Source organism: Heteronotia binoei, chromosome 4 (genome assembly GCF_032191835.1).
Source record: "Heteronotia binoei isolate CCM8104 ecotype False Entrance Well chromosome 4, APGP_CSIRO_Hbin_v1, whole genome shotgun sequence".
NCBI lineage: Eukaryota > Metazoa > Chordata > Lepidosauria > Squamata > Gekkonidae > Heteronotia > Heteronotia binoei.
This window is the reverse complement of record NC_083226.1, coordinates 161,452,596-161,478,967: the sequence shown is the minus strand read 5'-3', so window position 1 is coordinate 161,478,967 and position 26,372 is coordinate 161,452,596. Positions and strand designations below refer to the sequence as shown.

Sequence of the window (26,372 nt, the reverse complement as noted above, 5' to 3'; positions counted from 1 at the left end):
GTGCAACCGTGATGACACAGAAGGATGCCATTTTTCCCTGTTCCACTCATCTTACCTGGCAGAGTACCGTTGGTTTTCATTTGGGTTTGCATTTTATTAGGGTTCCCCAAACGTTGGAATGTGAGCCACAGCTCAAGCGCAATGGTCTCAGCTGTGGGGAACTCGGAAGGCGTGGGTACTTGCTACGTAGACACATTCTCAGGAAAGAAAGGAGAGCCTCTCATCAGGCTGCTGCTCTGTGTTAAGGTAGCAAAGGGAAGGATTTATTATTATTATCATCATCATCATCATTATCAGAAGAAGAAAAAGAAGAGGATGATATTGGAGTCTCAGAGCAGCTCACAATCTCCTATATCTTCTCCCCCCACAACAGACACCCTGTGAGGTCGGTGGGACTGAGAGAGCTCTCACAGAAGCTGCCTTTTCAAGGACAACTCTGCAAGAGCTGTGGCTGACCCAAGGCCATTCCAGGAGCTGCAAGTGGAGGAGCATTCATTTGCTTTTAAATGTCCCTCAAAAGATGGGACATGGGCCACAGCTCCCATGTCTAGTAAATAAAGGAAAAGCACCATGTTCTCATTTGGAACGGTGCAAGGGAAATCTTATTCAACGTGTGGTCTCATGGTCTCAAATTCGAAAGGCGTGGATGCTTGCTACATAGACATATTTTCATGAAAGAAAGGAGAGCCTCTAGCTGAACTGTGATTCTGTGGTTCTGCACCTTTAAGCACAGTTTATGCATTATGTTGGTACTGTGATTGCAGGTGTGATTCCCACAGGCACCACGTGGTTACCTTTATCATCCTCCCTGAGACAGATAAAGGGAATAAAGGAAGGGGAGGGGATCTGAATTGTGGGTATGTTCCTTCTGCACCAGACAGACTTCTGTCTGTACAGGCAGCTAACGAAGGGAGAGAGTTGCCTGTTGGGTACTAGATTATGCTGGTGCCGTAGATGCTGCCACAGTATATATGTTGGGGTTTTGAATGTATATGTTGGGGTTTGGGTTAATGGTTAATCTAGGCCTTGGAGAAACCACTGGAGTGGGGAGGGGACACTTCTAATGGACTTTAACGAGGTGCTCAAATTTCTGAGCCTTTGAAGCTATTGTGGGTAATTTAATCACCAAGCCAAGAAAAAAAAAACCCCTAACCTTTCAGTGCTGATGAGATGTGCTAATTTCCTGGCTGTTCTGCAGTTGGTAAATATTATATAGCTAAAAGTTGCAGCTTGTTTTGGAACTAACAGATGTGTGGCTTTTTGGAACAGTGGACTTTATTGATTAGACTGAGTATAGTCCTTGGACATTAAAAATCACTCATGGGAGGACAGCTTTACAATTGCTGCTAGTTTTGCACTTAGGCTGTAGCTCCATACATCTCACACTGTTCCATTAAACACGTGACCCTCAGCAGCAGCTTTTGAGGTAGCAAAGGGAAGGATCAGTTCTCAAGGTTGGGTTCGTCAATCCATCAGCAGAATGCAGACTTCAGTTTCATTCCTCCCCCACAATCCCTTCTGACCCAAGGAGGGAAAGATGAATCCTGAGAAAGGGAGCATACTCACCTTCTTCTCCTTCCTTACTGCAGTCCCCCTCAACCCACGTGGGTGTCCTTGTGCATCCCTCGACTCAAGGAATCAACTTGCCCAGTATGAGCACTGCTGCGGAGAGATGGGAATGCAATGCAAGTCCTCTCTCCTTCCATTGATGGTTGCTGGGATCCAGCCCTCATTGCAGAATTCCAATGACAGGTTGAATCCCCGCTCTTCCACATATACATGCTGATGTGACCTTGGGCCACCCACAAGTTCTCTCAGGGCTGTTCTGCTCAAGAGCAGTTCTGGGAGAGTTCTCTGAGCCCCACCTACCTCACAGGCAGTGTTCCCTCTAAGCTGAGTTAGTGTGAGCTAGCTCACGGTTTTTTAGCCTCTGGATCACACATTTTTGTCTTAGCTCAGGAAGGATGGCCCCAGAGTAAACTGATTTATGTAGTGGCCGAATCGCTTGCTCACAACTTTAACGCCAGTAGCTCACAAAGTAGAATTTTTGCCCACAAGACTCCACAGCTTAGAGGGAACATTGCTCATTGTGGGAAGGGAAAGGAGATTGTAAGCCGTTTATTGCCCACAGGACCCCACAGCTTAGAGGGAACATTGCTCACAGGGTGTCTGTTGTGGGGAGGGGAAGGGAAAGGAGATTGTAAGCCGCTCTGAGACTCCTTTGGTTAGTGAAGGGCGGGGTATAAATCCAATCTCCTCCTCCTCCTCCTCTTCTTCTTATGCTCCCATGAAGCCAAATGGCATGCATCTTACAAACCCACTGAGCAAAGGCTGAAGTTGTCCTCTGGTGGGAATGGATCTTCAACCAAAGGAAGAGCCACTGAAAATAGAGGACAGTTCCTTTGTTTATCTTCAAGCCCATACAATTCGAGTTCATGGTTACCATGGATCTCTTGTGAAACTTTTTTTACATCTAGTATCTTTGTACCCTGGAACTCCACAGATTTCCCAGCAACCTCTTCAGCATTCAAACATGCCTTGTTTGACACTCAGGATCAAGCCATGAGTCAACAAAGGAGGGTATGTTCAGCTTGCAAAAAGCGACTTGAAGAGCCATCAAGCAAGTTGCCAGTAATCCATGGGTAGTATCAGGTAGTATCTCTCCACTTCCCCACAACTTAACTTTGTTGTGCTAGGACATAGGGAAGCTTTGGGGGAAATCAGAAGCTGACTCACAGCTGGTGGGGGAGCAGCTGAGAACTGGGCGTCTGATCTGTTTCTTCTCAGAAAAACTTTCACAACAGTGAAGCTGAAGATCACAATCAGTCAGCTTTTGCTCTCCCAGTCCTGAAAGGGAGAAGAGAAACAGATCTTTTGTAGTCACTCCCCTCCATGTTGGATGGGGTGCTCAGAAGCAATACTTTTGATCCCACCATTAAAAAACTAAGAAGTGAAAGAGATCATTTTAAAGATAAGAGAAGCCATGTTGGATCAGACCAGTGGCCGATCCAGTCCAACACTCTGTGTCACACAGTGGTCAAAGAAACCCCAGGTGCCATCAGGAGGTCCACCAGTGGGGCCAGGACACTAGAAGCCCTTCCACTGTTGCCCCCCCCCCAAGCACCAAGAATGCACAACATCACTGCCCCAGACAGAGATCCATACACCATGGCTAATAGCCCCTGATGAACCTCTGCTCCATATGTTTATCGAGTCCCCTCTTGAAGCTGCCTGTTCTTGTAGCCACCACCACCTCCTGTGGTGGCATCAACAAACATTCACCTTGATTCAAACTTGGATGAAAGCAATCAAACTTTTCTCCTTTTCTTTGCAGCCCGATATGACAGCTTGAGTGTGGGAAGAATTATTTTTCCTTCATTCATACCTGATCTTTTATTGCAATTGGGGACCCACAGTGGCTTACCTCCTTCTCCTGTCCTGTTTTATCCTCACAGCAACACTGTGAAGTACGTTAGGCTGAGAGTGTGTGAGTGGCCCAGGGTCACCCAGCAAGCTTCCATGGATTTGATCCCAGACCTACCAGATCCTAGACCAAGGGTGGCCAAACTTGCTTAACATAGGAGCCACATAGAATGAACATCAGATGTTTGAAAGTGGCAAGACATGAACATTGGATGTTTCAGAGCCAAAAGAGAGACGAAGGAAGGAAGGAAGGAAGGAAGGAAGGAAGGAAGGAAGGAAGGAAGGAAGGAAGGAAGGAAGGAAGGAAGGAAGGAAGGAAGGAAGGAAGGAAGGAAGGAAAATAGAAGGGGTGGGAGACAGCAACTTTAACTTTGAATGCACTTGCTGGCTTGGCTTGGAGAAGTGATTTAAAGAGACAAATGCCTTCTCCAAGCCAGCTGATGGGATGGTAGGGGCTTTGGGAGCCACACAATATGTGTGATAGAGCCACATGTCGCTCCCAAGCCACACTTTGGCCACCGTGTCCTAAGCCAATGCTGCAATACTGTACCATACTGGATCCCCCTTCTCCACTGTGGAGAATAGTAGTGGTGTGTTTCTTCTCCACCGCCATCACCAAGTGAGAGTCTGAGCTGCAGGGAAGAGGAGGGATAGCTCCTTTTCTTTTCAGCCCAGGTGAGAAGATGAATCATCTTGGTTTCTGCCCTAGGAAGTCTGGGATGCAGCAGAGTTCCTGTGACTAGACACAAACATGTTTGTGAAGAGCCTGTCAGTTAATTGGCTGCTCAATCCCCAGTGGCGAACAGGAGATGAGCCGAACTAGCAGGTGTTCAAGCTTGACTCTAGACACATCAAGGTTCACAAAGCAGCTTCTATCATCCTCCACAATACTGTCATTTAACATAGGGAAAGACTTCTTCCAGCCAAAAAAACGATTGTGTTGGAGAGTTCTCTTTTTCGCTTATTCAAAAGACGCATCCTAATGTTACAGTCTAATCTGTGGCTCAAAAGAGGCCCCCATTATAAAATGCTTCTTCTCTCCCAAGATGAGTTCAGAACAAATAAGATTGATTTATTTTTTTTTAAAGGGGAGGGTGGCAAAATGTATTGGAATATCGCTTTGAAAACTGATTTGTTCTACAAGATTAATTGCAAACAGCTGGAATTGCCGTCTGACTAAAATGGCACTCTGCGTTATGGGGAAAACACTTGACCAGAGCTTATGGGTCAAGTGGTGCTGAACATTTTACAGCCAAAATACCCCTTCTTTTGTACCTGGAGTGTCTCCTTTGTTGGAACATGACAACCTGTAAGGATGATCCTTGAGACAGAAATTGCAGAGACGCTGCCTGGATGTCATTGAATCGGGGAAGCTGATGAGCAAGTGATCTTTTTGTCATGTTTCCAGTGGCAGAGAGAACTAGATTCTGAATACCGCTCAGCCCTCACCGTTCGGAAAATCGTGACTCTCCTCCATGCACCATTTTGTACTTTGTGCTGTTGTTTCAAATGCTGGTTAAACAAATCTCCTTTGCACCCACTTTCGTGGCTTCGATACATTGTCGGAAGGCAAACCTGGATGCGGTTTGCAGAAGTGAATGGAAAGAAGATTTTCAGGCTGCACGGCGTGTGTATTTATTTGTATATTTGCATTATGTATAGTCGCCATGCTCACGGGGATTCAAGGTGGATTACACACAGTGAGCTAGCATAATCACAAAAATGACTATTCAGTAATCAATGCTTTCGGATTTTAGACGTTTGGAAGCATCAGAAAGAACTTAAGCACGGTAGAAGAATTCACACATTAAACGGTGCAGAGATTATGTAAATAGGATCCTGCTTAAACTAAATACAGCATTACAGACCACGGTCCTTAAGCATTTATCCAGGCAAGTTTGTAAAACCATTTTATGCAGTGTAACCCTATTACCAGATTAGAGCCTGCACACTTAGGAAAGGTCCCCTGTGCAAGCACCAGTTGTTTCCGACTCTGAGGTAACGTTGCTTTCACGATTTCACGGCAGAATTTTTACGGGGTGGTTTGCCATTGCCTTCCCCAGTCATTTACACTTTCCCCCCAGCAAGCTGGGTACTCATTTTACCGACCTCAGAAGGATGAAAGGCTGAGCCAACCTTTGGCTGGCTACCTGAATCCAGCTACGGACGGAATCGAACTCGAGCACACTTAACCATTACACCAAACTGGCTCTCAGTACAGTTAACTGAACAAAATAGCTATTATTTTCTTGTACTTCATCAAAACACTTCAGACTGTATAAGCTACAAACATGAATTCTATTTCAGTATAAATTCTACAAAGATCCTTACATTTATGTATTGCTATCCTGATTTAAATTTATTGTGGCATACCATTCCTGTAAAGCAGAGTGGTCATTTAGGACTCGGTGCATTTTTTTTCTTTTAAAAAATATGTGGGTCCACCCCCCAATCCATTTTCCTCTATTTTCTTCCCAGTTGCTCTCCCCTTATGTCTTCATTTCTTGTATGATTTTCATTTTAAAATTGTAAGTTTTCTAATGGGATTGTTGATTTTGTCGGTGTCATGAACCACATTGGGAACTCTGGTCAAAAACTGAGATACAAAATCTACTAAATCAATGCAAATGAATAGCAATAAGCAGCTTTTGTGGACCAGTATCCAGGTCCAAATTAAAAAGTCCAGTTTGCTTCCCAGAGATACCTTTCTAAACAATGCATCCACATTATGTATCCACAGTGTTGTTATTTTCTCTCTCTAACAGCTGTGTCCCTTAAGAAGCTTTGCTTCTGTTCAATTGTGAAGGTTCACATGAACATTTATATTAATGTTAATTGCACTTCATATTTGGTTGTTGGCATTAAAACCGGATCTGCATTTTCCCCCCGTGTGAAGTGTTCTTTCTCAAGCTAGCGCTTCTTGTATTGAACATCAACTTTGTGGGATTTGTGGTTCAAGAGGAAGTACTGTGCAATGATTTATAGCACTGAGCCCATGTAAATTTGAGGATCATTACTTGTCTGGTTAGGTGGATTCGATGCGTTTTTGTCACTTAGTCTTGTAGGCATTTATAACAGCAGCAGTGGCGTGTCAACTGTTCTCAGTATTGTACCTAACAGCAATTTCTTCCTAGGAAGTTTGATCTATGACAATGGTTTCTTGGCCCAGTGTGTGAGATGCATATGGCATCATGTTTTCAGAGCAGTCTTTCTGTTACTAGTCTAGAGCAGGGGTTCCCAACCCCTGGTCCGTGAATCGGTCCCGGTCCATAGCCTGTTAGCAACCGGGCCGTGAGTTGTATAATTATTTCATTAATAATAATAATAATAAATTTTTTAAAAGACACTGGATTTATATTGTGCCCTCCACGCCAAATTTCAGAGTCTCAGAGCGGCTCACATTCTTCTTTACTTTCCTCTACCACAACCGACACCCTGTGAGGTGGATGAGGCTGAGAGAGCTCTCCCCAGAAGCTGCCCTTTCAAGGACAATTCTGCAAGAGCTATGGCTAACCCAAGGCCATTCCAGCAGCTGCAAGAGGAAGAGTGGGAAATCAAGCCCGGTTCTCCCAGATAAGAGTCTGCACACTTAACCACCACACCAAACTAATAGAAATAAAGTGCACAGTGGTATCATTTCAGACCCATCACGCACACACACACACAGTCCATGGAAAAATTGTCTTCCACAAAACCGGTCCCTGGTGCCAAAAGGGTCGGGGACCACTGGTCTAGAGCATATAGCCAGTTTGTTGAACTCTTTCATAAGATTAAATATTTGAGGAGGAAAGATTCCTGTTCTGTGCATAGATTTCTTTAGTGTGTGTGTTTTTTTAAAAAAAATGAGTAGCATGAATTATCATTTAAGGCTTATTCACAAGCAGCAAGAAGACTAAAAGAGGTTCCGCTTCCCCAAAAGTGCTTGTCTGGGCTGATTGAAATATTCTTACCTCATCTAGATAAAGGTCACTTGTAATTCACTGCTTGCCTATGTGTGTTGGGGGAAGGGGGGGTTGAGAGTTCTTTTTTTAAAAAAAAAGACGTTGCAGGAGTTTACAGCAGCCATGGGCTCAGGCATGTTTACACACACAGGGAGATATCAGCTGTCTTTCCTTTGAAGTATTTTATGCCCCTTGCCGTAATCTTGGGAGCCCAGCCCCTTAACTGCATCCACTTAGAGGTGAGCGCTCCTAATTAGGAATAACTGCTCAGAATGCACCGTTGACTTTACTGCCATATTAATTTTTGGCGGTGTCATCTTGAAATATTCGAAACAGAAAAAAGAAGCCGTGCGCTCCTTAAACTGCGAATGTAAATCAAATCTTTGTAAATGTCTGGCGTCGCTTGAAAAATAGGCGGCATTGATTTTTATTTTTTTTTAACGAGATCAGCGTAAATAACTTAATAAAATGCGATGGGCTTAGAGGATATGGGGCGCATTGGCCGGCGCTCTCGTTTAGCATCATGTGATGTTTTGAGGGGGGGGGCGCCTGAGCGAGTACATTTGAGATAACATTTTGTGAAACACGCTGTAACACTCGGATGGCTGCAGCTGTTGTCTAATTTTTTCTGGATTAAGTTTGGTCAGGAAAGACGCTGCCTCATTTTCAGCTTGTCATTTGCCCAGGAAGTAAAAGCAAATTGTAATGAGGGAATCGCAGCAGGAGAACCTCTGAACAAATGAGAGGCATATATTGACTGACAGGCAGCGTGCCATTTCAGTGATAAATGTATTTTTATACACTGCTGTTCAAGGTCACTTTCTGTTCTCCTTTGTACGCTGGCTGTCAAATCATGCAGTTTTACGTTTTAATACAAAGTAATTTGTGGTGGCTGATGCAAAATAATAACGTTAGATTGTTGTTGTTGTTGTTTGCTCAGGAAAAAAAAATTAAGATGTATATCTGAGTGAAAACTTTACCGCTTTACCTCCTGCTTTTTTATTGAGGAAACCATTTGGAAGACAAGTAGAAAATAAATTTAAAACCTTAACATGAGCTCGTCTTCCCCTCACCTTCCGATAATGTAATAGTGAGACTGCAATACTAAGGATACGTAATGGAGTGCAAATGAAATCTAGAGAATCTACTTCTACTAATGTATTTAAGATGGAAGTGTGGATTGTTTCATCCCGAAGATAATGGCTCTTTTTAGAAGAAAAGTTCAAAATTCTAACACTATCCATTTTGGGGAAAAAACCTTGCAAGTTATCCTTGCGGGAAAAGAAAAGTTTATTTAAAACATATATGTAGCTTAGTTTGAAGTACGTGGTTGAACGACATGTAAGATGACCCAAGAGGACCACTGCATACTGGTTTTTTGGGTTTTTTAAAATGTATACTTTGAAAAAATGAAGGCTGCATGCAACATATACTTGAATAATACTGGTATGTATGGTTTTTTGTAGAAAAAGTTTAACAGGGACTCATTTGCATATTAGGCCACACCCATTGGCCCCAAGCCAGCCGGAACTGCGTTCCTGTGCATTCCTGCTAAAAAAAAAAGCCCTTCTAGGGGTCTTAGTGTATCATACACTGAACTTGAGTCAACAGTGTGATGTGGTGGCTAAAAACGCAAATGCAATTTTGGGCTGTATCAACAGAAGTACAGTGTCCAGATCACGTGAAGTGGTGGTATCACTTTACGCTGCTCTGGTAAGACCTCACCTGGAGTATTGTGTTCAGTTTTGGGCACCACATTTTAAGAAGGACATAGACAAGCTGGAAGGGGTCCAGAGGAGGGCGACGAGGATGGTGCGGGGTCTGGAGAACAAGTCCTATGAAGAAAGGTTGAAGGAGCTGGGGATGTTTAGCCTGGAGAGGAGGCAGCTGAGAGGTGATAGGATCACCATCTTCAAGTACTTGAAGGGCTGTCATATAGAGGATGGTGTGGAATTGTTTTCTGTGGCCCCAGAAGGCAGGACCAGAACCAATTAAGTCAAAAGACTTTCCAGCTCAACATTAGGAAGAGCTTCCTGACTGTTAAGAGCGATTCCTTAGTGGAACAGGTTTCCTTGGGAGGTGGTGGGCTCTCCTTCCTTGGAGTTTTTAAACAAAGGCTAGATGGCCATCTGACAGCAATGAAGTTCCTGTGAATTTAGGGGGAGGTATTTGTGAGTTTCCTGCATTGTGCAGGGAGTTGGACTAGATTACCCTGGAGGTCCCTTCCAACTCTAGGATTCTATGGTACGCTTGTCAGAAAGCCAGCAATGCCTACAGCTCCCTCTGAACTGTGTATTCACAACAAACCCAGATTTGCTCCTAAGCAATGTGTGAACAATGAATGTTCGACATCACATACAATATGTATAGAAATTGCATGCATATTCAAGAAAATATAGTTTAGAACACGTTTTCTGTGGTTTTAAAGATGTGCGTCAGTCTTGTCTAGTATCCTATATTTTCATACTGCTCATTAATGTACTACAAGCCGAGGGATTTATCATACCACTGATTCATTCCTAGCTTCTGTTGCCCTTGTGGAACAGAGGAAGATTCTTTCCTTAGCTTCGATTTTTGTTTGTTTTTAGCTTTTGTACTCTACAGAGAGGGAGCTAGAGAGCAGTCTTTGCATGGTGAAAATCAGTAATAACTCTCTGTGTAACTTCAAGGTAACTTTTACCAAAAATGACAAGTAAGAATTTATTGTTCATCTCACAGGATCTATAGATTGCAGCAGCCAAGTATAGGATTTGGGATGGAGTGGAGGGTGGAATTCCCTTTGAGAGCCAGATCAGTCAATAACAGCATTGTTGCACCACTATGATTTCCCCATACTGGCAAACAAGAAGACATTTTGCTTCTATACTGGAGTGATGTATGGTTATGAATCTGCTTAAAGCTTTTTGGATTAGTTTACCTCAAATATTCCTTAACTGTTTTACATGTTACTGGATCTAAATGAAGGAAAAGCCTTACAAGCAGGGCTTTTTTTGAGCAGGAACACAGTTCTAGCTGGCTTGGCACCTGGGGAGTCAATATGCAATATGCAAATGAGTTCCTGCTGGGTTTTCTCTACAGAAAAGCCTTGTGTGAAACAATGGTGACATCGGGGTTTGGCCTGATATGCAAATGAGATCCTGCTGGGCTTTTTCTACAAGAAAACCCCTGCTTACAAGATTAAACCAAGAAACAAGCCATACAAACATTCACTTTTCAGAGTGCCAACACTGTGTACTGGTTAAGAGCTGCGGACTCTAATATGAGGATCTGAGTTTGGTTCCCCACTGCTCCACCTGAAGCCAGCTGGGTGACCTTGGGCCAGTCACAGTTCTCAGAACTCTCTCAGTTCCAGCCTAAATTGAAGGGCTTTGTAATGTTAAGGAGAGCCAGTTTGGTGTAGTGGTTAAGTGCGCGGACTCTTATCTGGGAGAACCGGGTTTGATTCCCCACTCCTCCACTTGCACCTGCTAGCATGGCCTTGGGTCAGCCATAGCCCTGGCAGAGGTTGTCCTTGAAAGGGCAGCTGCTGTGAGAGCCCTCTCCAGCCCCACCCACCTCACAGGGTGTCTGTTGTGGGGGAGGAAGGTAAAGGAGATTGTGAGCCACTCTGAGACTCTTCGGAGTGGAGGGCGGGATATAAATCCAATATCTTCTTCTTTATGAACTGTTTCTAGGCTAAGGAATATTTTTTTTCTGAATATCATTTAAGACTGCTGAAATAAGAACATAAGAGAAGCTATGTTGGATCAGGCCAATGGCCCATCCAGTCCAACACACTGTGTCACACAGTGGCCAAAAATCCCAGGTGCCATCAGGAGGTCCATCAGTGGGGCCAGGACACTAGAAGTCTTCACACTGTTATCCCCACCCCCCCCCAAGCACCAAGAATACAGAACATCACTTGCCCCAGACAGAGAATTCCAACAATATGCTGTTGCTAATAGCCATTGATGGACCTCTGCTCTTTATATTTATCCAATCCCCTTTTGAAACTGGCTATGCTTGTAGCATAGCAATTATGAGTTCTTTTAACATCCTAGCTTATTTTAAATGGCTTGTATATTATTGTTAGTTTTTATGCTGTTGGTTTTTATGGCTTTTATTGTGTAGTTCTTACTTTGTGAGTTGTTTCAGGAGTTATAAAATTTTCTGTATTAAAAATTAATCTCTCCATTTAATTCGTGGTTCTAAACAGCTCTGACTTATTCTCCTTTTTAGTTGCCTTTTTTCAAAATGAAAAGCCCCCAGCTCTTCACCCTTTCCTTGTAGGAAAGAGGCTGTATTCGCTGCCACACTCGATTTTTATTAGATGGTAGCATCTCCACCAAGGACTAACTTGTTTACTCTCTATGACCAAAAGTTTATGGATTACCTCCTGGATAAGATAGCCTTTGGTGATCAAGAGATTAAACACGGTAAGAGGAGTTCACCGTAGACTAAGACACTAGATGAGGTGGAATTTCGGCTAATCATCAACCGAGACAAATATGTTATTGCTAAAAATCCAAGTTGTCTTGCGTATACCAGCTCCATCCAGAGCCCCTCAAAAAGCTGTTCTTGGATACTGGGGTCATTTGAAAGGGCTGGAGCACACATAACTTGCAGTGTTCCCTCTAAACTGAGTTAGTGCGAGCTAGCTCACAATTTTTTAGCCTCCGGCTCACACATTTTTGCCTTAGCTCAGGAAGTATGGCCCCAGAGCAAACTAATTTCTGCAGGAGCTCAGAACTTTAATGCCAGTAGCTTACAAAGTAGAATTTTTGCTCACAAGACTCCACAGCTTAGAGGGAGTGTTGATAACATGTTATGCTGAGTCAGACCATTAATCTATCAAGCTCAGGCTGGGAATCAAATTTTGGACTTTCTGAATGCCAATAATAATAATAATAATAATAAACTTTTATTTGTATCCCGCCTTCCCCGCCGAAGCAGGCTCAGGGCGGCTAACAAGACATGGTATACCATGATTTACATAAAACAATTAAAATACAGTTAGTGCATACATTTAAAAAACGGTTACATAAAAGTTAAAAATTACAATAAATTAAGGTGCTAGATGTATTTCGATGGCTAGGTATCGCTTTCAGGGCTCCTTATATGCTTGCAGAAAGAGGGTGGTTTTGCAAGCCCTGCGGAACTGATTAAAGTCCCTCAGGGCTCGCACTTCCTCCGGTAATTGATTCCACCAGTGGGGGGCCATTATGGAGAAGGCCTGCTCTCTTGTTACTCTCAATTTGGCGTCCTTTGGTCCAGGGATCCTTAAAAGGCTTTGGGAGTTAGATCTTAGTGCTCTCTGGGGAACGTGTGGAGAGAGGTGGTCCCTAAGGTAGGCAGGGCCTTGGCCATATAGGGCTTTAAAGGTAATAACCAGCACCTTGTAGCGAACTTGGAATATAACTGGAAGCCAGTGCAGTTCCTTCAGCCCAGGCCGCACGTGTTCCCACCGAGGTAGTCCCAGTAGCAGCCTGGCCGCCGCATTCTGCACTAGCTGCAACTTCCAAGTTCAGCACAAGGGCAGCCCCATGTAGAGGGCATTACAGTAGTCTAGTCTCGAGGTGACCGTTGCATGGATCACTGTTGCTAGGTCGCTACGTTCTAAGAAGGGGGCCAACTGTCTCGCCCTTCTAAGATGGAAGAAGGCGGATTTCGCAGTGGCAGCTATCTGTGCCTCCATTGTCAGGGAGGACTCCAGTAGCACTCCCAGGCTTTTGACCCTGCGCACTGGTATCAGTGACGCACCGTCAAAGGCCGGTAGGGAGATCTCCCCTCCCAGCCCGCAGCAGTCCACGCAAAGGACCTCTGTCTTCGCTGGGTTCAGCTTCAGCCCACTCAGCCTGATCCAGTCTGCCACGGCCTGCAACGCCCGGTCCAGATTTATAGGGGTGTCGGCGGTCCGGCCGCCCATCAATAGATAGAGCTGGGTGTCATCAGCGTACTGATGGCAACCCAGCCCATGTCTCCGGGCAATCTGGGCAAGGGGGCGCATAAAAATATTAAACAACATTGGGGAGAGAACTGCCCCCTAAGGCACCCCACAATTAAGTAGGTGTCTCCGGGACATCTCTCCTCCAACCGCCACCCTTTGTCCCTGATCTTCAAGGAAGGAGGAGAGCCACTGTAAGGCTAGCCCCCGAATTCCTGCGTCGGAGTGCTCTCCCATTGAGGCATGGCCCTTCAGAGCCTCACAGCCTCAGAGTTACCCTCTGAGCCCACCTCGCATCATGTAAAAGCAAGTCATATGCTTTGTCAAGTTCTTCAGGTTTCCAGAGTTTCCAGGAGCACTGGAATGTTGCCCCCTTATTTTCTTCCTTCTTAATAGGGTTGTCACCAGCTGGGATTGGGGTGGAGGGTAGGATTGCCGGAAATCTGGGGACGGAGCCTGGGGAGGACAGGGGTACAATCCAATAGAGTCCACCCTCCAGGGGAACTGATCTCTGTAGGCACAAGGTGAGCTGTAATTCCATGGTATCCCCAGGTCCTACCTGGAAGCTGGCATCCCTACTTTGTAACAGCCTTGCTTTTGTGATTTCATTCCATGGTGAATGCAGTTTTCCAGTCCAGCCCATTTTGGTTCAAACATGAAAGCAGATTCTTGATGGTTAACCATATGTTGGATCTGCTTGACCACATGCAACCCAAATGTTAGGACCACTGTGGTAAACCAATAAAGTTTAGACAGGTTTTGTTTATTCAATATACTTTTATCCTACCCTTTCTCCAAAGACTTCAGGATGCTGTGCATCATTCACCTCCCCTCTGCTTTATTCTGATGATAATCCTGTGAGATAAGTTAGACTGAGAGAGAAAACGACAGGCCCAAAGTCACCTAGCAAGTTGCACTGCAGAGTCAGGATTTGACTCTGCAGAAACCAGAGCTGGTTTCTTTCAAATCCTAGTCCAATGTGATAATCACTACACCCGCTAGTTCCAGATTACAGTGTTGGGGGCATTTCTCAGCAAAGGTATAAGCATTCTTAAATTACATTGAACAGACCAAAGAGATGAGGGTGTGCGTTGAAAGAAGAGCTTTGAGATGCCATTCAAATGGGATGAATCCAGTAGCACCCTAGAATCATAGAGTTGGAAGGGACCTCCAGGGTCATCTAATCCAACCCCCACACATATACATCCCCAGCGACCCCTGCTCCATGCCCAGAAGATGGCAAAAATTGCCAGGATCCCTTTCCAAAGCGGCCTGGAGAAAAATTGCTGACTGACCCCAAAGACTGACCGTAAAGCTCCATCAGATATTTGACAAAGGGAGCTCTGATTTTTCAAAAGCTCAAACCACGAAAATCTTGATAGGTTTTAAGGGGCTGCCAGACTCAAATCTTGCTCTTCTACTGTAGACCAGCATGGCTGCCCACCTGAAGTTATTCAAATGGGTTATTATCAGGGGTCGTTTTGTAGAAAAATAGGTGGTGGAGCTCATCCAGGGATTGTCATGCAGCTGTACCTACTATTCAATGGACAATCCTCAAAAAGGATATTATAGCATTGGAGAAAGTCCAGAGAAGGGCAACTAGAATGATTAAAGGGCTGGAGCACTTTCCCTATGAAGAAAGGTTGAAACGCTTGGGGCTCTTTAGCTTGGAGAAACGTCGACTGCGGGGTGACGTGATAGAGGTTTACAAGATAATGCATGGGATGGAGAAAGTAGAGAAAGAAGTACTTTTCTCCCTTTCTCACAATACAAGAACTCGTGGGCATTCAATGAAATTGCTGAGCAGACAGGTTAAAATGGATAAAAGGAAGTACTTCTTCACCCAAAGGGTGATTAACATGTGGAATTCACTGCCACAGGAGGTGGTGGCGGCCACAAGTATAGCCACCTTCAAGAAGGGTTTAGATAAAAATATGGAGCACAGGTCCATCAGTGGCTATTAGCCACAGTGTATGTGTGTATATAAAAATTTTTGCCACTGTGTGACACAGAGTGTTGGACTTGATGGGCCGTTGGCCTGATCCAACATGGCTTCTCTTATGTTCTTATGTTCTTATGACAAGGAGGTGGAACTCTCAGAAAGGTTCAGGAGCTGTGCTCCTGTGAGCTCCCACTGAATCCAAGGCCTGGTTATTATTAACCCTTGCCCTTTTTTAGGGCATAATGGAAAGAAACTCACACCTGCTCATTTATAACATAGCTACAAGATGAGTGCCCTGACCTGGATGGCCTAGGCTAGCCTGATCTCAATACAATACGATAAAACCATAAAACAATAATATGGGCCATAGATGGCGGTATCAGTTGGCCGTTTTCTGCTGATCAGTGCATTTATGGTCCAGAGAGTACAGTAAGTAGATAGTGGTAATAAGATATGATCACAGCAGGGAAGGCCAACAGATGGAATAGGATGCCCGCTGCATCAACCGAAGGCCCAGAGGAATAGCTCCGTCTTGCAGGCCCTCTGAAATGATAACAAAGCAGAGAGGACCAGAATCTCAATAGGGAGCTGATTCCACCAAGCCGGGGCCAAGGAGTCAAGTAGGGTTGAGGCACGTAGGGTTGGCCCTGGTTAGTATGTGGATTGGAGACCACCAGTGTTCCCTCTAAGCTGAGTTAGTGTGAGCTAGCTCACATTTCTTTAGCCTCTGGCTCTCAAATTTTCGTCTTAACTCACAAACAGTGGCCCCAGAGCAGTAGCTCACAACTTTAATGCTAGTAGCTCACAAAGTAGAATTTCTGCTCACAAGACTCCACAGCTTAGAGGGCACATTGGAGACCTCCTTGATGCAGAGGAAATCGATGGCAACCCATCTCTGTTAGTCTCTCACCTTGAAAAGTCTACGGGATTGAAGTCGGCTGTAATGTGATGGCTCCTTTATACACACATGAGGTGCGGCCTTTCTTGGAAATTGCTTTCTTTGCAAACCTGAGCATATTCTAGTATCAGGGGCTTTTTAAAAATTAGTAACTCTTCTGAGTTCTGCAGTTATTAAATTAAATATGCCTGTTCTAAATTGAATATGCAGTCTTTGGCTGCATGCTGTGCTTATTATGTTGAGTGGAGAGCCATATGATTGGGAAAAAAACGTGGGGGGAGACATCAAAAGAATACTTCCAACACCTGCACACAGTAGAACAGATCAAAATAGGGTAGCCGTGTTAGTCTGTCTGTAGCAGTAGAAAAGAGCAAGAGCCCAGTAGCATCTTAAAGGCCAACATTTGTGGCAAGGTATGGAATCCCATGGCACAGAGTGGTAATACTGCAGTACTGCAGTCAGAGCCTTCTGCTCATGACCTGAGTTCGATCCCAGCAGAAGCTAGTTCAGGTAGCCGGCTCCAGGTTGACTCAGCCTTCCATCCTTCCAAGGTCGGTGAAATGAGTACGCAGCTTGCTGGGGGGTGGGGAGTGTGGATGTCTGGGGAAGGCAATGGCAAACCACCCTGTAAAAAAGTCTGCCGTGAAAATGTTGTGAAAGCTACACCACCCTAGAGTCGAAAACTAACGGTGCTTGCTCAGGGGACTACCTTTACCTTTTTTTATGAGTTCCCATGAGTCACTGCTCCATTCTTCAGATACAGTTCACTGAAGAAGTGAACCGTGACTCAGAAAAACTCAACCCCTGCCACAGATCTGGTTAGTCTTTAAGGTGCTACTGGACTCTTGCTCTTTTCTACTGATACAATAGAACAGCTAGATTCGAGTCTAGTGCCACCTTAGAGACAAGATTTTTCAGGGTTGGAACTTTCAAAAGTCACTGTTCATCAGTTATACAGGTTTCAGGTTTCAGAATTCAGAAATCGCATCCTATGTGTGAACTGGAGCTACAAACATAGATCTCCACAAGCTACAAAACATGGCACAGCCTCCACCTGAGCAGTCACCATTTTCTGTTCCTCCCCCTTGTTTGCACATAGTTGGTGATGCAGCCTTCTATGCCAGCTTTAAGCACCTTTATCCTGCAAGAGGGCTTGAACTGGACCCAGGACGTGATATGCAGGCCCATTAATCTCTTCCGTACGTCTAGGCAGCCCCACAGTCCACTCTTCAGGTCTTTTTGCTGTATTTAATTTTTTACAGCATATTCACTTTACAGTGGGTAGCATCCAGTCGTTCCATGCTGCTGGCCCATTTCTCCAAAGAACGCTCTTCCAATCCAAGAACCTCCTCCGCCACCCAAGGCGTCTCTTGAATGAGCAGAAGTCTCCTTGCGTTGGAAGACTACATCGGCAGAATGGACAGATAGGAACCAACCCATTATCATAGATCTCAGGTTGTGAATTATGGCTCGACTGTGCTTTGCCACTATGAGACTGAGATTGGGAGGGAGCCTACGTCTTGCTTGCAGACTCATCTGGCAAACTATTTAGACACTTTCCAGTTTGCAGTTTTGTTGTTTTGTTTGTTGTTTTATCTGAACCAGCGATCTATGGCTTGCATATGCCTTGAAAGCGAAGATCTCAAAATGGTTTTCCAGGCACATGGAAGCCATAGTTTGCTGTTTTGGATGTAACAATAGACTGTGGCTTGCTGCAAACCAAGTATTTAAATAACTTGCCCCATGCAATGGGAGGCAGAGATTATGGAGAAGAGGAGATTGGATTTATACCCTGTCCTTCACTTGGAGTCTCGGAGTGGATTACAGTCTTCCTCCTTTCCTCTCCCCAAAACAGACACCCTGTGAGGAAAGTGGGGCTAAGAGAACTCTTTTGAGAACCGCTCTTGAAAGAACAGCTCTGCTGAGAAATTATGGCTGACCCAAGGTCACAACAGCAGCTGCCGGTGGAGGAGTGGGGAATCAAACCCAGTTCTCTCAGATTAGAACCTGCTCACTTAACCACTACACCAAATTTAGCCTCATGAAAAAGACCCCAACTCTCCTCTCCACTTTATTCACATAGTGCCAAACCAGAGTTTGTTGTTGCATCTAAACCAAGCCTAGGTTTACTTTTTTCAAATAACAGCCCACATGACAAAAAGGGGCACAGTGGGAGGGCTTCTAGTGTCCTGGTCCCACTGGTGGACCTCCTGATGGCACTTGGGGGGGGGGGTTGCCACTGTGTGACACAAAGTGTTGGACTGGATGGGCCATTGGTTTGATCCAACATAGTTTCTCTTATGTTCCTAAAGTAACCTATATTGAGTTACATATGTGGCATCCAATGCAGAAGTTTAAAAAAAAAAAGCTCAAGTCTTCCCACTCTAAAGTCATTCGTGGAGCAGTTGTCTCATTTTTTCTTATTTTTCTATACTGACTGAAGTCTGCTTTCTGCATTAACAAAATGAAGGCTGCAAACCTTTCTACAAATATTCGGTGATACAAATTTGTTAGCATGAGCAGCCGCCGAGTATCTCCTTCCATGCCGCCTTTTATCGCAGAACCGCTGTGCCCTATGCCAGCTGAAAACCTCAGCAAACAGAAATGCATTTGCTTCAGCCGCAAGGATGCACAGATGTGTGCACGTCCTTGCTTATTTGATGAATAAATAAGAGTGAGCCCTGAAAAGTGCAAACTGAATTACGCCAAGGAGAGGGAAAGCTGTTTTTAAAGGATTAGCATCTGCAAGGAAAAGCACATAAATTAAAACATCAAAGCGATTTGGCTCCCTTAAGGATTGCCGTTATTTGGATAAATTGTCAGTGGCTGAGAGTGCAACAAGTTTGCTAGCAGTATTGATTTTCACCTTTGAATCACCCAAACATTTTTCATTGGCAAATATTAATTGCTTGTTAAGTGCTAAGGAATTTGATGGCCGAAATATTGAATCCCATAATTAATCGGCCTTTTAAGTTTCCCTTTTCATTAAGCAATTGAGATTACATAAGGCACTGGGGTTGGCTTGAGCCAACCTATCTTCTACATGATGTACAGTAGGCAAATATCACAATAGATTATTAATGTTGGCTTTTTGGTAAGTGCAGTACATCTTAGTTTCTACTGTAGGGCAGCTATCTCCCTCTGACAATCAATTATTGGGATGGTGCTTGAACGGCAGATTTTGTTTACAGATTCTAGAGGTTTTTCATAAACATGGACTTTAAAATATTGGGGATCTGGTTGGAGCATATTTCCAAAGGTCTGCTGTACACAAAGTTTTCTTTGGCTGTAACTTGCCCAACTGTACTTGGCCCACAGTTCTCAAAACAGGAGACAAAGCTCCTTAAGACAAAGATTTGTAGAGAGGAGTCTCGTAAAGACTGGACATGGAAACCTGGCAGGAATCAGAGAGAAGGAATGCCAGACTTGTTTGCACTCACTTGATAGTAAATGAAGCCCCCAAAAGCGATCCCTTAATTTCAATTGGATTTTTTAAGTTGAGGGTTTGTTAAGAATATTATGAGTGATTTGTTTATTATACTTTTAACAATGTCTGTGATGTATTTTATCCTACTTTTGTTCATCACCCAGAGCCCTATATACCCAGGGACTCAGTGATCTGATCAAGATTATGCATGGGATGGAGAGGGTAGAGAGAGAAGTACTTTTCTCCCTTTCTCACAATACAAGAACTCGTGGGCATTCAATGAAATTGCTGAGCAGTCAGGTTAAAATGGATAAAAGGATATATATATTTGGCCACTGTGTGACACAGAATGTTGGACTGAATGGGCCATTGACCTGATCCAACATGGCTTCTCTTATGTTCTTATGATTTATAAATTTAAAATATAAACAGGGCCTTTTTTTAGTAGAAACTCCTTTGACCTGAGTTTGATCCCCAGTGCAAGCTGGGTTTTCAGGTAGCCGGCTCAAGGTTGACTCAGCCTTCCATCCTTCAGAGGTCGGTAAAATGAGTACCCACCTTGCTGGGGGGAAAGCGTAGATGACTGGGGAAGGCAATGGCAAACCACCCCGTAAAAAGTCTGCCATGAACACGTTGTGAAAGCAACGTCACCCCAGAGTTGAAAACGACTGCTGCTTGCACAGGGGACATTTCCTTTTTCCCTTTGAATAGTAGGCCACACACCCCTGATGTAGCCAATCCTCCAAGAGCTTACAGGGCTCTTCTTACAGGGCCTATTAAAAGCTCTTAGAGGATTGCCTACATCAGAGTTGTGTGGTCTAATATGCAAAGGAGTTCCTGCTACAAAAGAGGCCCTGATTATAAACCGGATGGATTGGCCTATCCGTCCAAACAGGGTCCCCAAGGCAACAAACAGCACTAGAACATTTTATTTCCCCCCCATTTTTAACTGAACAATGTTCCATTTATATACTGTGTTATTCCATCATGGAGCTCAAGACAGCACACAAGATAATTCCCAGGAGATCTCCCATGAAGCTGTCTATATCTGCCTAGCTTCAGCACAGCTGCCATATCATGTGCCTTCCACCCATATTCTAGATGTCTCCTGGAAGAACAATGCCCAGCTCCTGTTGCGTCTGTCTTCATAGACAAATATAGTGACTTTTAACTGTCCTGATCTTTGGAATACAGAAAGCAACTGAGGTGGTAGACAAGATTGTTACTGGGCAGCTTCTCTTACTGACCAAAGTCCGATTGGCTCCCTGGTATGCAAGGCAGCTGGGGAAAATGAAGTATCAAGGACCTTAACTATAGTACTGTTGTTCATTTGTTTTTTGGGGTGGAGGTTTGCCGTTGAGTCACAGCTGACTTAAGGCGACTCTGTAGAGTTTTCAAGGCAAGAGATGTTCAGAGGTGGTTTGCTGTTCCCTGCCTCTGTGTCGCAACCCTGGTATTCCTTGGTGGTCACCAGGGCTTTTTTTCTAGCAGGAGCTCCTCTGCATATTAGGCCACGTCCCCCTGATGCAGCCAATCCTCCTGGAGCTTACAGTTGGCCCTATACTAAGAGCCCTGTAAGCTCTAGGAGGATTGGCTACATCAGGGGGAATGGCCTAATATGCAGAGGAGCGCCTGCTAGAAAAAGAATCCTGGTGGTCACCCATCCAAATGCTAGCCAGGGTCGATCCCATTTAGCTTCTTAGATCTGATGGGATCAAGCTAGCCTGGGCCATCCAGGGAAGGGCTCTGGGCCTCTAGCAGGACAGATACGGCAAGGTCCTCATTTTCATAGCGGTTTGTGGAAGTCCATTGTACAGTAGCAGCTACCGTTCTGAAGTTTTATGCGCTGCCGATGCCATGGGCTGGCATCATAATTCATTTACGACTGCGGTCCACCTAATTACACGCTGCAGGCTATGTCAGGAATCAACAAATATTGTTCTGTTGATCTCTGGGAGAGGAAAACTGCTGCGAGCCTGGCCACTCCAGCAGCTTTCTTGCCACCAGTGGGGCAACTGAAGATAATACCCTGTCAAGCAAGCTCTGTTCACCAGCATGGAGGGGGGGTGGATATTGTTTAGCAGCAGAAGGGGGGGGAAGGAATTAGGTTTATAGTCTCTTGTTTCCGACCCCCAAAGTGGATTTCTGCAGTTTTGCATAAACAACACGCTTGGTATGTAAAAACTTGTTCCTTGTATCTATTTTAAAAAGCATTGAAATCCCTTTTCGTTTCTGAAAACCTCAGTCAAATGTAACAGCAGAGGTTGTGTTAGACTTCATTAATGCTGTGGTCTGCCTGTTTGGCAAAAACGCCAAGGCTTTGTTTCCAAAATGCATCAGCAGCTGGCAAAAGAATACTAAGTGACCTGCAGTGGATCTTGGTGCAGCCAATCACCCCGGCCCCACCATCCCTAAGAAAGGGGAGTGGGGGGCAGAATGTGCCATCAGATGATGTGCCATCACTTTGGCAACCCTGTAGGGTTTTCAAGGCAAGAGACATTCAGAGGTGGTTTGCCTTTGCCCACCTCTGCATAGCAGCCCTTGGACAAATTATTAGGGACTTCCTTGACCATCCAAGGCAGCAGTAGCTGTTGCTTAAAATCCACACAAGTCATGTGCGCAGAATCTGATGCACACCTGCAGACCACCTGCCCCGGTCTGCACAGGCACTTGCGTTTTATGATTCAGACCTCTCGAGAATGCACATCTGGCCATTTTCCGGGTGTGGAAAAGTGAAGTCAGACGTTCCTAGTCCAAAGGATTGACCTGAAAACATTGCTCCGAATACTGTACTAGATTTTAGTCTTGGCTGGCTTAACCTAGATCAGTGGCCCCCAACCTTTTTGGCACCAGGGACCAATTTTGTGGAAGATAATTTTTCCACGGACCAGTGGGGGTGGAGGTGCTGGGGTTTTTGTTGTCCCAGGCTGCCCCCGAACCCACACCTCATCCTTGCCTCCCCATGGGTGTCTTTAAATAAGGAGTAGGTGAAGGTCTCTGCCTCACTCCGTGGCCCGGTTGCCAACAGGCCATGGACCAGTACCAGTCTGTGGCCTGGGGTTGGGGACCCTTGGCCTAAATTGTTGTAAAGACTATTGACACAATATTTACAATACACTTTGAACTTGTGAAGGAGGTGCTGCTTATATAGTTACAAAACCCTTGCTGCTTTTTGCCTAAATACCTTTTCAGGGATGCGTAGTGAGAATAAGCAGTAAAGCACCCCTTGTACCCATGAGTGACTGAGCAGTGACTCACGAAAGCTCGTTCCCTGCCACAAATGTTGTTAGTCTTTAAGGTGCTACTGGATTCTTGCCCTTTTCTACTGCTGCAGGCAGACTTAACTCAGCTACCCATCTTGCTTTATTTCCTGAAGCAGTTGCCATCAATTGAACAAAGCAGGACTCAAGTTGCACCTTTAAGACCAGCCAATTTTAATTTAGAACGTAAGCTTTCGTGTGCTCTTAAGCACACTTCATCAGACGAGGAATCCAGCACAGTGAGCAAAGCCATACATAGCTGAGCAAAGCCATACATAGCTGGTAGGCAGTTGCCCAGAATGCAACATGGTACAGATTTAAGAACCAATGACAGTGAAGTAAAATTATCTGGTAGGCAGTGGTTTAAAATCTAAAATGGTACAATGGCAGAATAGTAAAATTAACAAATTGAGCAAACCTTTGATCTGAGTAGCACGAGCATGCGAAAGCAACAAAACAGTAGTATGTCAAAATGTGAGACTGTCTGTCAATGACAATGGGGAATGGGTTCAATATATGTAATGAGATAAGCAACCAAAGTCCTGTTTGAGTGTGTCAATACAGCTAAAAGAGAAATACATTGGATAGTGATATTCTTGTACACCTAATTTACTTTTTAACATGTAAACATAATTCTAGTTGCTGTTTTACTGCAAAGGAATTTCAAGAACAGAATGGAGAGAGAAATTGCTGAATTACAAATTATTATGAAACTTGGAACAAACACCTCCCCAGGACTGAACGGGGATATTGGTTTTTTATCTCATTACAGATGCTAAACCCACTCTCAGTGAGTATAGCTATACATCCACAGTATTCCATTGTGTTTCTCTTTTAGAATTGGGTATCAGTATAATTATTTGTATTGACATACTCAAAATAGGGATATTGGCTGTATATCTCATTACATATGCTTTACCCATTTTCACTATATTTTATTGTATTCCTTTTTTCTATGGCAAACTAGAATTATGTTTACATGTTAAAAAGTAAATTAGGTGGACAAGAACATCACTATTCAATGTATTTCTCTTTTAGCTGAATTGACACACTCAAACAGGGACTTTGGTTGCTTATCTCATTACATATATTGAACCCATCTCCCATTGTCATTGACAGACAATCTCACACTTTGACATACTACTGTTTTGTTGCTTTTGCATGCTCGTGCTACTCAGATCAAAGGTTTGCTCAATTTGTTAATTTTACTATTCTGTCATTGTACCATTTTAGATTTTAAACCACTGCTTACCAGATAACGTTACATCACTGTCATTGGTTCTTAAATCTGTACCATGTTGCATTCTGGGCCACTGCCTACCAGCTATGTATGGCTCTGCTCAGCTATGTATGGCTTTGCTCACTGTGCTGGATTCCTCGTCTGATGAAGTGTGCTTAAGAGCACATGAAAGCTTACGTTCTAAATTAAAATTGGTTGGTCTTAAAGGTGCAACTTGAGTCCTGCTTTGTTCAACTGCTTCAGACCAACACGGCTGCTCGCTTGAATCTAGTTACCATCAATGTTCCTTCTAAACTGAGTTAGCATGAGCTAGCTCAGATTTTTAGCCTCCAGCTCACACATGTTTATCTTAGCTCAGGAAGGATGACCCCAGAGCACAATAATTTATGCAGTAGCTCACAACTTTAATGCCAGTCGCTCACAAAGTAGCATTTTTGCTCACAAGACTGTGCAGTTTAAGAGGGAACATTGGTTACAACTCATTGTGATTTTTTTTTATTATTATTATTATTATTAATTTCATTTATATCCCGCCCTCCCCCACCTTGGCAGGCTCAGGGCGGCTAACAGCAATCCATAAAAACACACCATAATAAATAAAACATTAGAATTACATTATAGAACAATAAAACATTAAAACATTAAATTAAAAACCAGTCTAGTAGATACAATTATACTGCGGTATAGATCTTTGGACCGCATTGGCGGATCTTTAATTACCATTTTTCTTAGCAGTCCGAATATGCTGATTTAAAAAGGATGGTCTTGCAGGCCCTGCGGAACTGTTCAAGGCTCCGCAGGGCCCGCACCTCCTCGGGGAGTCGGTTCCATAGGGTAGGGGCCGCGATCGAAAAGGCCCGTATTCTGGTGCTCTGATATTTAACTTCCTTCGGCCCAGGGATAGTCATTAAGTTTTTCCCCGTTGACCTCAGTGCTCTCTGGGGTTCATATGGGGAAAGACGGTCCCTCAGGTAGGCACACAAAAGCTTATACCCAGAATTAAACGTTGTTGGTCTTAAAGGTACCACTGGACTCAAAACTTCATTCTGTTTTTATAACTCCAGTATGTTTCTGTTCTGTTAGCAATGCCTTGTTTTTTTTTTTTGTTTCAAACTAGTCTTTACATACGTTCTCCTTCTGATATGGTAACTTGTTTAATGGCAGTAAGATAACTATTGGCATTCATCGCAACTTAACAGAGCATTCGCTGTAGGGGTATAACTAGCTCTTTGAAGCACACAGTCTGTTAAAAGCCCTGCATGGATATTCTCTCCGCAGCCAGTTGACCCATGCGGCAGAAAGGTCAGTCTGCAGCATGGGTTAAAAGAACTCTCTGTGCATCAAGAGAAGATGGGATCATGCATACATTGCCTCTCCCAACATCTTAGAAGGAGTCTTCCCTGTGCCTTTCTGAAATACCTTAGCGTGCTGAACCTGTGAAGGAAGGAACTTTTAGCAGTGTGCGTAACGATTTTTTAAAAGAAGAGGACAAAAGCACTGGTTGTAGCAGTGTGTGTGTGTGTGTGTGGTCGCTGAGGTAGAGACTTGGTTGTCATGTTGTTTCATTTCTCTTTGTTGTGCTAATATTCTAAAAGAGGCGTATTAATGAGAACATTTCCAGTTTGGGATGGGCACGAATTGAGAAAACAGCGGTTCATTTTGGTTCATGGTTCGCTTGATTTCCCAAACCAGTTCCTGGTTTATTTGGTTCAGGAGGTGGTTATTGTTAATATGTGCTTGGGGCACATCATTAAAGGATGCAGGAAAAAGCTGGAAGAGTGCAGGAAAGAGGATTACTATAAAGTGTTCAGACTCTCAGAAAGGGAGAATCTAAGCCTAAAGTTGAACCTGCAGAACTTTGCCTAACGTTTTATAACTCCAGGTGGGTAGCCATATCAGCCTGAAGCATCAGAACAAAGTTTGAGTTCAGTGGCACCTTTAAGACCATGCACACAAAAGCTTATACCCAGAATTAAACGTTGTTGGTCTTAAAGGTACCACTGGACTCAAAACTTCATTCTGTTTTTATAACTCCAGTATGTTTCTGTTCTGTTAGCAATGCCTTGTAATGATTCGTAATAACTGTGCTAATTGTGTTCTGTCCTATAATCTGTTTTTTTAGTTTGTATTTGAAGAAAGAAAACAGTTTATTCCATTGTTCTTGTTGTTCTCAAAAGTGTGCTATTGATTTTTACAGCAAAAAGTTTCAAGAGGTATTTGCTTATTTGTGCTAGTGATCTATGCAACTGTTGATGGCCAGAGCAAGTCTGGAGGGTTTTTTGGCATTATTAACTATGGCATTTCCTGACAGCTGTTCG

The 26,372-nt window shown here is 44.0% G+C and overlaps 1 protein-coding gene and 1 long non-coding RNA gene across 4 annotated transcripts in view; one reads left to right on the top strand and one right to left on the bottom strand.

Annotated features, from left to right (window-relative positions):
* WDR7 (WD repeat domain 7) overlaps positions 1 to 26,372 on the top strand; it is a 301,241-nt gene that overhangs the window by 260,266 nt on the left and 14,603 nt on the right. The window lies entirely within an intron of this gene.
* LOC132569761 (uncharacterized) overlaps positions 2,127 to 26,372 on the bottom strand; it is a 323,211-nt gene continuing 298,965 nt past the window's right edge. Inside the window, exon 3 of the long non-coding RNA XR_009555285.1 lies at positions 2,127 to 2,268. This is a non-coding gene — a long non-coding RNA (uncharacterized LOC132569761). The remainder of the gene's footprint in view (positions 2,269 to 26,372) is intronic.